General features: G+C 55.0%; 1 protein-coding gene across 4 annotated transcripts in view; it reads left to right on the top strand.

Moving 5' to 3' along the window:
- Positions 1–4,272: 4,272 nt before the first annotated feature.
- PAQR5 (progestin and adipoQ receptor family member 5) overlaps positions 4,273–10,322 on the top strand; it is an 81,395-nt gene continuing 75,345 nt past the window's right edge. For 2 of the 4 annotated variants that reach the window (XM_039469251.2, XM_039469246.2), the window contains exon 1: positions 4,273–4,422. The gene's annotated coding sequence lies outside the window, so the exon portion shown is untranslated. Of the gene's footprint in view, positions 4,423–8,433; positions 9,847–10,322 lie in introns of those variants that run through there. The other 2 variants (XM_039469250.2, XM_039469248.2) reach the window with 2 other exon arrangements.

Genomic DNA, 10,322 nt, shown 5'->3' with positions numbered 1-10,322 from the left:
ATATCATCAGCGTTTCTCCATGTTGCCACAGGCTTCACAATTAGCTTTTAACATGGGTGTGCCATTGCTCCCCAGCGCTCTAGAGCTGGACATTTAGGTGGCTTCAAGTTTCTGGCTAATAGATATAATGCTGAAAGTTTGTTCAAAGAACTTTTTCATTTTTGAGGATTATTTCCATGATGGCTACCTTCCTAGGTGAGGGATTACTGGATGAAAGTGATGATTATTTCTGTGGCTCTTGAAAGAGAGAGCCTAGGAGAGGTTCTGCTTGGGGCTTGCTGACAGCTGGTCCCTTAGGGCTGAGAGGGAGCTGGGGTCAGAGGTGTCTCTGCGCCTGCTTGCTGGGGCAGTGGAAATTTTGTCTGGAGCCATCCTTAAAGGCCTTTAGCCTTGAAGGAGAGGCAGTGTCTCCAGGCAGAGAGCAGAACCCAGAAGCTGCTCAGAAGGCGCTCTCTTCTTCCAGTTCCTCCCTGAGAGTTGACAGGCTCAGCATCTGCTACATCCATTCACTGGGGGATGGGGCGTGGGCAACAAGGAAAACCGGGGAAGCAGCAAGCACCTTGTAATTGATGGCCCGTGATTCAGACAGTAAGTGCAATTGTAGTTGCTGCTGGGAAGCATCCACCACCGTCACTATTTGCTGGTGCGGCAGGAGAAGGCTCTATGCATCCACGCATATGTATTTATATGTCTTTGCTGTGTGCTGGGCCCGACCCAGAGCACTGGAGGAATGAGATGGTGAGGAGGCTGCCATGGTCGCGCCTCTCAAGGTGCCCCAAGAATCAAGTAGGTGAAGTAGCTGAACTACCTGGGCGTCTCCACCCTGGCTGCAGAACAGAATCCCCGGGAAGCCTTAAAACCGACCCCGGCTTCACCTCCAGAGATTCGAATGAAATTGTGTCGCGTGCTAACTTGTTGCCAGGATTGAGAACCAATGGACCAGATGTTCTGTTTTCTTATTAGGACACTTTTGGATGCAGGACAGAGACCCTCTGAAGCTAATAGGATAAAACGTAGATTACTGTGGGTGACCAGGGTGCTTGTGGGGGAGGGTGGGCTAACCACCTTCCCAGGAGTCTCTATAATTGCCCTCCTCCAAGCCACCCCAATAAAACCCTCCCCTAAATAAAACAGCCTGCTTCTAGGCTATTGTAGCTTCAAGCCCAGCCCCTGCCCCAGCTCCCCCTTTGCAAGCAGGGGGCTGCCCAAGAGGCACCGCAGGCCCTCAGCTGCTGTAAAGATATTGCCTGGGCTTGGGAAGCTGGCACCAAGACGGAGGCAACCTGGATGCCGCAAGCCTGCTGGTCCTCCCACTGCATCCCTGCTTCTCTGCAATCAGCTTTTCTCCCCAGGTCAGATGGCCCTGAAGGCCCTGCTGAGTGTTCTGGTCCTTGATGGCCACTCGCCTTCAGGAGCCTGCCTGGCACAGGGCACGCCTGGGGCTTCCTTCAAGTACCGGATGCGACAGGCCCTTGTGACTCTGGCCCAGGTGGGTCACCCTCCTCCTGTCTCAGCATCTCCCCCCGACACACACTCTCCAAGGGCCAGCTTTCCATGCTTCACCTCCCTCAATCCTGCTCTCAGGATGGGGTCACGCCTGGGGATTCATGCCAGTCACAGTGTCCCCTGCCTCAAGGGGTTCTGCCTGAAAGTCCATGCTTTCTGCATGGAATTCAAAGCTTTGTGGCACTCTGGCAAAGGGGCTGTCAGGACCCGGGCATCAGAAGAAGGGCTGAGGCACAGGTGGGGTGAGCAGGGAGAATAGGCATTTTCTCTGAGCCTCTTCAATGGAAGGGGCATCTTTCCATAGGGATCCCATGATGGGAAGATATTAGAGGAAGGGGCATCAAGGGTGGTTTTGAAAGGCCACGGCTGGGTGGGACGTGGTGGCTCATGCCTGTAATCCCAGCACTTTGGGAGGCCGAGGATGGATCACTTGAGGTCAGAAGTTTGAGACCAGCCTGACCAACATAATGAGACCCCATCTCTACTAAAAATGTAAAAATTAGCCAGGTGTGGTGGCATGCACCTGTAGTCCCGGCTACTCAGGAGGCTGAGGAAGGAGAACCGCTTGAACCTGGCAAGCAGAGGTTGCAGTAGGCATAGATCTCACCATTGTTCTCCAGCCTGGGTGACAGAGCAAGACTCTGGAAAGAGAAAGAAAGGAAGGAAGGAAGGAAGGAAAGAAGGAAGAGAGAAAAGCCATGGCCAGACTGTGAAGTGGTAGGAAAGGGAGTTAGAGGGAGGTAAGTCCCCAACGTTATGCCCCAGCAAGGACCCTATATGGCTTTAGCCTCCTTTCTCCTCCATAGCGTGACCAGAGAGGAGAAGATGCTCCAGGAGACCCTCCCCGATGCAGCGAGAAGTTGAGGAAAGAAGAAAAGGAGGAGACTGACCTTGCTGGACCCCCTTGTGCTGCCAGGGGGGGAAAGACACCAGTGTGGATTGAACAGTGTCCTCAAAATGTATGTCCACTTCCTTACCTCCTCTACCCGTGACCGTGACCTTATTTGGAAAAATGGTCTTCGCAGACATATTTAAGCATTTTTGGCCAAGACGTGCAGATCAGTTCATCAGTAAGCCACTGACCACCTCTGTGTAGGTTGGGAGCCTCTTTATCTTCCCTCTTTAATTTCCTCAAGGTGCCTGTGGCAGGCAGGCGTCTGGGTGAGCACCTGGCGTCTCTGCTTACCTTGGCTGCTGCTGGTGGGGTGCCCGTCTGTGCTGTGCATGCTGCAGCATCGGCAGGGTGGGCAACCAGGTTAGTGCCAGGTTTTGCCTCCCAGAGAATGCTTCACACCCTATTCTGCCCCCGAACCCATCACTGGCCCAGGCATCAAAAGGTGGTGTCGGAGAGCACACAGCCCTGTGCTTTCCCCTTCAAAGAGCTTCATGTCTAATATCTCACTGAGTCCCCCAACTAGCCTTGGAAAGGCAAGTCAGGGATTGTTAATCTCCATTTTGTCGATGGTGAGGGGCTTGTTTAAGGCTACTCTGAATTCAGCAAAGAGCCGGGACTGAGCTCCACTCTCCTTGTGCCCATTCTTGTCAAGCTCTGGTCTGCAGAATATACATACCTGTCTCTGGGTAGTCCTCAGGCTCTTTCCCTTTAAGAACTTAGATCTGAGGCCAGATGTAGTAGCTCATGCCTGTAACTCAGCACTGGGAAGCTGAGGTGGGAGGATCACCTAAGGTTGGGAGTTCAAGACCAGCCTGACCAACATGGAGAAACCTCCATCTCTACTGAAAATACAAAATTAGCTGGGTGTGGTGGCGCGTGCCTGTAATCCCAGCTACTCCGGAAGCTAAGGCAGGAGAATTGATTAAACCCAGGAGGCAGAGGTTGCAGTGACCTGAGAATGCACCAGTGCACTCCAGCCTGGGCAACAAGAGTGAGACCTTGTCTCAACAGCGAACAAGGCAAGGCAGGGAGGAGCAGGAGCTCAGAGAGCCTGGGGCTGAAGGGTGGGAGGATGGAGCCTGGTGGGGAGTTTGGTCCACAGGGGTGGATGTTCCAACCTTTCTCTGGCAGGATCTGAGTAGGGGCATGAGGTACCTGCAACCTGTTCCTTCAACACCTGAAAGAAGCCACAGAGGCTGGTTCCCGAAGTCAAATGTTTCTTTGCCCTCTGTGTCCCCTCATCTCTTATCACTGTGTCCACTGAGTGGCAGAGGTCAGGGCCCAGCACCTTGCAGTCTAGGAGCCTGTAATCTGCGACAGGAGACCTGGGGAAAGGGTGAGGGCTGGCAGAGGACATCCCCACACAGAGGACATCCCCACACACACACCTCCGGCAGCACTCCGAGAGGAGCGGAAGTCACTTCAAGGGTTCAGAGCGGCCAGAAACCTCTCCCAGCAGGGACGGGGACCCCGCGGTGGGGCTGCGGGCACCCAGTTGTTTTTCTCTCCTCCCCTGCACTGCACCCCATGCAGTTTTCGAGGGACAAGCTCTGTGGCTCTCCTTGCCTCAAGGAGGCTCTGCAGCCTCCCTGCCGGCCCTCGGCCCCTGGGGTGGAGGTGGGCTGGGGTACATGTGCCCTAGGAGAATGGGGTGGGAGAGGCCTAGCACGTCCCCTGACTCCCTGGCTTATGGCTTTGGTGGCACCTCAGACTGTGGAGTGGGGGGTAGTGGGGTGGCCAGCCTTTGGAGGTCACAGACACGGGGTCGGTGGCACGTGATGAGGCGCAGGCCTGGCTCAGGGAGTGGTGCCCACAGCCCTTGGCTCCTCCCCTGGGGCCGCCCCGCCCCGCGCGGGAGGGGACGGGCGGGGACCAGCGTGGGTAGGCGCGGCGACCCGCAGGGCCAGGTGCAGCACTCGGGAGTCCGGGGTCGCGGCGGCCCGGGAGGAGCATCCGGTCTCCGGCCCGCCTGTGCCGTCCCCGCGCCCTGTCCCCGGGACGCCGAGACCCTCGGAACCCAGGTAACCCCTGGCGGGACCCCCCGCCGCGCCCGGCCTCCCCACCTCCGGGTCCACGCGCACCCGCCTGCCGCGGCCGGCCCTGCGCGGGTGGAACCCGGGTGGCCGCTCCCAGGGCGGGTCTCGGAAAGTTTGAGCCGGGGCGGCCCTGACCCGGCGGCGGGCGGCGCGGCCACTTTCGTCGCACGCGGGGCCGGTGTGAAGGTGGGGCGGCCGCCGCCTTGCACAAGGCTCTCTGCGGCCATCGGGGTGCGGGGAGGGGGAGGTGTCTGGCCTGGTCGCACCTTTTCTCTCACTCTCCAGGGCGTTTGCGCCGCTCACCGCTCACCTTTCCTCCACCGCCCCGCCCCCGCCACCCCCACTTTAATAAGCCTTGGATTGGGGCTGCACAGTTGGCGACTTCTTTACATCTGGGCTTCCCGCCTCCTGAGCCAGATGTGAGCCGGGGCTGAGCGGGACAGTGTGGGTGAGGGGCGGCCCTCTACCCGTGGGGGTCGGTCCCAGCCCTACCGAACTGGGTGCCCAGCTCCAAGGAGGTCCCCATGCTCTGTCACTGACCTCCCCGCTGGCCACAGCCCCCAGCTGAGCATCTCTTGGGCTCCCCCAGCACTTCCAGTCCCAGTGGGAGGAGCCCAGGAGAGGGGGTGGACCCCAGCCCAGCAGAGCCAGAGCTCAGGAGCCCGGTAACTCTCATCCATGAGCAGAACCGGCTTCCTCCCGCTTAGGGTGGGAGGAGGGCTCAGCTTAGTGAGGGTCGGGGGGGGGGGGGTGACAACTGCCCCTTCCCACGCAGAGCCAGAAGAGATGGGGAGAGGTCAGGGGACCTGAGAAGGGCTGGCAGCCAGCAGGGACACATCCCTGATGTCATTTGGCAAGTAGATATTAGCACATGGCAGATGAGAACACAGGAGGCCCGGTCGAGGCACAGCCCTTTGCTGGAGAAACTGATGGACTTTTCTCCACACTGAGTGGAGGACGCGCCGCCACAGCCTTCCAGAGCCGAAGGGTTGCTTCTGCATTCTTGCAGTGCCCTCGACTCAGCAGGGGTTTGTTTCTTCCCCCATACTCCCCACCCCACTAGGTTCTTTCTGTGAAAGGGGTTCACGGGACGGGGCATCTCCAGGCAGACACAAACTCCAGTCAGGAAAGGCCTCCAAGAGCCAGCCAGTGCCTTGTTAAGCTCTCAGAACTGAAGGAGGGCAGGGACCTGCTTTGTTTCCTGCCGTAGCCATAGTACCTGGCACAGGGAAGGTGCTCTGCCAGAATGGAGTGAATTCGCCTGCAACAGCAAAGCTTCTTTTCCAGCTGCCTTATCTGTGCCCTTGGCAAGCAGAAAGGGCACTCTGAAAAGCTGGATCAGAAAGGTGTTGAGCTCCACCACTGAGATTCCTTGGCACCCTTACCCACGTGGAGTAACTTTTTCTCCTTACACCAAGAGCACATCCTTAATCCTATGTGCTTTTCTTTCTTTTCTTCTTTTTTTCTTTTCTTTCTTTCTTTTTTTTTTTTTTTTTTTTTTTTTTTTTTTGAGACTGAGTCTTGCTCTGTCACCCAGGATGGAGTGCAGGGGTGCAATCTCAGCTCAGCACACTGCAACCTCCGCCTCCTAGGTTCAAGCAATTCTCCTGCCTCAGCCTCCCGAGTAGCTGGGATTATGGGCGCCCAACACCACGCTCGGCTAGTTTTTGTGTTTTTAGTAGAGACAGGGTTTCACCATGTTTGCCAGGTGGGTCTCAAACTCCTGACCTCAGGTGATCCACCTGCGTTGGCCTCCCAAAGTACTGGGGTTACAGGAATGAGCCACGGTGCCCAGCCCCCATGTGCTTTTCCAGAGAGACAGGGGACTTTGGATTTATCCTCAACCCACATTTCGTCCTGCCAAGGAGAGGCAGGGGCTGGTGGGTTCCATGCCCAGCTTAGCCTCACCCTAGACTGGAGGCAGAGCAACTTTGTCTCTTGACATAGAATTCTTACCCATCCCTTCAGAGGTAAGAATTGGAATTACTTGGAAATTTTAATCTTCATTGCCTTCTCTCTCTCTTTACCACTCCATGGGGCAGCTATGAATTGGGGGAAGAGAAGCTGCTTTTCTGGGCCTCAATTTCCTCATCTGCAAAACGAGAACAACAGACCCTGCATGGTTGTAGGAGATAGAAAGTGATTCCAAAGGGCTCTGCAGGCTGCGAAACAAACTGTAAGAGCGGACTGTTATTTTCTTGTGTGTGTTCGCCTGGTCTCTCCAGTTGGCTGTAAGTTCTTTCGCAGCATCTTGGCATCCCTCACTCATCCTGAGCACACAGGTTTGCAAGACATATTTTCGAAAATAATCCCTACAGGAAGAGAAATTGTGAATTCATAAGAAATCAGGGGAGGTTTTTGTTTTTTTAGCCCATCATCCTTGCATATAGACATATGTGTATACACACACATGCGCGCGCACACACACACACACACACACACACACATACACACTTTGAGACAGGGTCTTGCTCTGTCACCCAGGCTGGAGTGCAGTAGCACGATCTCTGCTCACTGCAACCTCCACCTCCCGGGCTCAAGCTACCCTCCTCACCTCAGCCTCCTTAGTAGCTAGGACTATAGCACGCACCATCGTGCCTGGCTAATTTTTGTATTTTTTGTAGAGGTGAGGTCTCACCTTGTTTGCCGTCCAGGCTGGCCTCGAGCTCCTGAATTCAAGCGATCTGCCTGCCTCTACCTCCCAAAGCACTGGGATAACAGGTGTGACCCACCGTGCCCAGCCAGAAATGGGGAATTTCAAATCCCTCTCCCTCCCTCCTCATGTGAGGGAAGGGGACACCCTGCCACGCAGGGGAGGGTCAGTTGGAGGGAAGGAAGGTTCTGAGAGCCCCTGTAGGTAGAGGTGGCCAGTGTCTTGTTCATCGAAGGCCAGGGCAGAGTGAAGGATGTAGAAGAGTCCCCGGCAGTGCCCTGAGGATGCCGCCCACCCTGCTTTGAAGAAATCCTCCCCTCAGTCAGGACTTTTGAGGCCCTGCCCCAGGAACCCTGTGTGACCCCTGGGCTCCTCAGCAGACCCAGGTGTCTGTCTTTGACCTGAGGACAGGCCAGCATGCCAAGATTGGTCAGTTCTGTTCCCTGGGGGAAGCCGCTGAGAGACTGACTGGGGCTCAAGCCCGTGCACAAACCTACCACCCCCGCCATCCCCAAGAGCTGTCCCTGTACTCACACATGGCCCTGCCCATTCTCCTGCCACCATTCTTGGCTCCTACCAAGGATCCAGCAGAGCAAGAGGTTTAAACCCAGAGCCTCTAAGCTGGACTAAGACTTAGCAGCTGTGTCCTCCCACTTCTTCTCCGCTTCATTTCCCATAGCTCATATCCCCTTCTGACAGCCTATAGATTTCCCTCTTTAATCTTGTTTGCCATCTGTCTTCCGTGTTAGAATATCAGCTCTGTGAGGGCAAGGCTTTCCATCTCTCTCGTTCCCTGGTCTATCCCCAGGGATCAGAATGTAGTAGGTACTCAGTTAACATGTGCTGAGTAGATGAACACATCCAACGCGCCCGTTCTGTTTACAGATGGGGAGACTGAGACCCAGAGGTGAGCAGTGACTCTTGGAGGCAGAGCTGGAGCTTTTCCTAATTAGACTCAAGTGAATTTAAAGTTGGGTCTCTGTCCTCCACTTTGAATTACCTTGGTTGCTAGGGGTGCTTAAGAGGCTCTTGGCGACAACCTTCAGGACAGCTGCCTCCAGAGTTACCCAGAGGGGCACCTCCCAGACTGAATGGACAGCTGCCATGTGTGGTGATTGGAGAGTTCCAGGGAGGAATCATCCCTATCAGACCTCCGTCCTCAAAGGAAACCTTCCAGGGCCGCTCTCCCAAGGCAGCCAGTTCTCTGCCAGTGAGTTCTCCCTTGGTGAAAATAGTGCCCTCTGCGGGTAGCCTTTAAAAATTCCCCAGTGCAGGCCGGGCGCGGTGGCTCAAGCTTGTAATCCCAGCACTTTGGGAGGCCGAGGCGGGTGGATCACGAGGTCGAGAGATCGAGACCATCCTGGTCAACATGGCGAAACCCCGTCTCTACTAAAAATACAAAAAAAAAAATTAGCTGGGCATGGTGGCACGTGCCTGTAATCCCAGCTACTCAGGAGGCTGAGGCAGGAGAATTGCCTGAACCCGGGAGGGGGAGGTTGTGGTGAGCCAAGATCGTGCCATTGCACTCCAGCCTGGGTAACAAGAGCGAAACTCCGTCTCAAAAAAAAAAAAAAAAAAAAAAAAAAAAAAAAAAAAAAAAAAAAAAAAAAAAATTCCCCAGTGCAATTAATAAAAAAAAAAAAAAAAAAAAGCACATCCAATAAATAAATAAACTCCTCAGTGCACCGCAGAGCTAAGGAAGTCCAAAGCCAGGCTCCAGGCAGCCCTGGGAGAAGGGGTGGAGTTCCCATGGACTTGGGCTAGGGATAAACAACCAGTGTGAGAAGTGCAGCCAGAGGCCCAGGGAAGCCTTGGAGCTCTGAGGCCTCATTTAGGAATCTGGTGAGAGAAGCTGGAGGCCTCGGTGCTCAGCATGCCGCCCCCGCCCGCACCACCCCGCGGAGGAGCAGATCTTGTACAGACCTCTACGTTTCACCCATGGGGAGCTTCGGCTTCTTCCCCCAAGCCCTGCTATTGACCCCAAACATCTTTTTCCATCGTCATTGCGGTTTGCCGAATTCAGGGTTGGAATGCACGGGAACCTTGGAGTTGGGGGAGGGACTCCAGAACTCAGGCACTGCAGGATATGTAGGAGTTTTCCAGCTTGTTGGAAACTGTTAAGAAGGAAGCGGGGCAGGCAGGTGAGGGGGCAGTGATAACGCTTGGCCAGAAGAAACGGATCTGTAATGGGGCCTTCTGTGACTGCGACCATCGTAGCCCTCCCCTACCCCACCGTCCTTGTCCCCAACCACTGTGTGTGGGCTCCTTGCTCCTGAAGAGGCTGAAGCGCTGACCTAAGACAGAGCTTCACGCACCGCTGCCCTGGCCTTCTTTTTATTACCACGGTTACTACGAGTTTGCTGACTTCTTCAGCCACAGTGGATGGAAAAGCACGCCTGTTGCAACATGATGTGAGTCAGTTGTTCATAAATAATGGGATTGCACCGTCAGCTCTGGTGCCCTGGTTTCTGGCTCACGGTTGGAGACATGGTGTGGGCTCCTTGGCGAAAAGGGTAAGGGTGACCCTGGACGTCAGTTTGAAATTAAGCAGGATGGCTGTGAGGATCCAGCAGGTGCGAGAGATACAGTCATTTTTGGCATCTAGCAAAAAAGACCAGTGCCCACAAAGCGGTGATCCAGGGTTTAATTCTTACCCACATCCTGTCCTCCAATCTGGGTTTTGCCTTACACAGTCACCCCGTCTCCTGATCTTGACCTCAGCCAGGACCATGCCCAGCATGCTATGGACTTAAGGGGTAAGTTTTGCCCAAGCCTCAGACAGGGAGGGTCATTCTGCCTGGACACACCGTAGCCCCTTAAGACAGTCTTCTTCTGATTATTTGGGAGCCCTGTGGCCAAGATGATCGGCTCACTTTGGTGGGATTCATTTGGAGCCTGCCAGAGACACAGAGCCCAGTGATGATGGCTTCTGGACCCCAGAGTCCCATTCAGCCACTCCACTAGCTTTCCACTGGTCTTGAAGTTGGTCACTGCACTCTTGGGAGCTGAAGGCTAGTGTGGTTGGTAGACAGCCCTGGATTCTAACTCTGACACTATCTAATGCATAGTGTGACTTTGATCCTGTCTCTCTCCATGTACCTCAGTTTCCTCTTCTGTACCGCTTGAATTCATCATGGTGTCTTAACCTCAGCACTATTGCCTTTTGGGACTGGATAATTCTTTGTTTGTGGGGGGCATTGGAAGAGAGGGTGCTGTGCAATGTGGGAGGTGA

Source organism: Saimiri boliviensis, chromosome 2 (genome assembly GCF_048565385.1).
Source record: "Saimiri boliviensis isolate mSaiBol1 chromosome 2, mSaiBol1.pri, whole genome shotgun sequence".
NCBI classification, from domain to species: domain Eukaryota; kingdom Metazoa; phylum Chordata; class Mammalia; order Primates; family Cebidae; genus Saimiri; species Saimiri boliviensis.
Note: the sequence above shows the minus strand (reverse complement) of the source record. Positions and strands in the feature narration are given on the sequence as shown.